Source organism: Pterocles gutturalis, unplaced genomic scaffold (genome assembly GCF_000699245.1).
Source record: "Pterocles gutturalis isolate BGI_N339 unplaced genomic scaffold, ASM69924v1 scaffold477, whole genome shotgun sequence".
Taxonomy (NCBI): Eukaryota; Metazoa; Chordata; class Aves; order Pterocliformes; family Pteroclidae; genus Pterocles; species Pterocles gutturalis.
The window spans coordinates 6,216-6,552 of record NW_010114889.1 but is presented as its reverse complement, the minus strand read 5'-3'; positions in this window follow the sequence as shown (position 1 = coordinate 6,552).

Below are 337 nucleotides of genomic sequence, written 5' to 3'. Positions count from 1 at the left end.
GCCTGGGCGTCTCGGGCTGTTCCGCCCGCCCCCAGAACTAATCGCCTCTAACTGCCTGGGGTGCTGGTCGCTGTGTTCTCGAGGCGGCTGCACGCCGAGCGCGGCCGGCTGGGGCACCAGATCAAAATGAATGGGATCAGGCTGGGTCCTCCCTGTCCCTCTCCCTCTGTCTTGGCTTGTCTCTGTCGTGAGGAATGCCTCACTGGACGCTGAAATCTCAGATAATTGTTCAAAATTGTCACGTACCACAGTCGTTTCCTTGTGGGGTCAGCTAGACCCATCGGTAATACCCGCTGCTCTCCGAGCTTGCTGCTGAGCGTTCCAGCTGCTGCTTTGC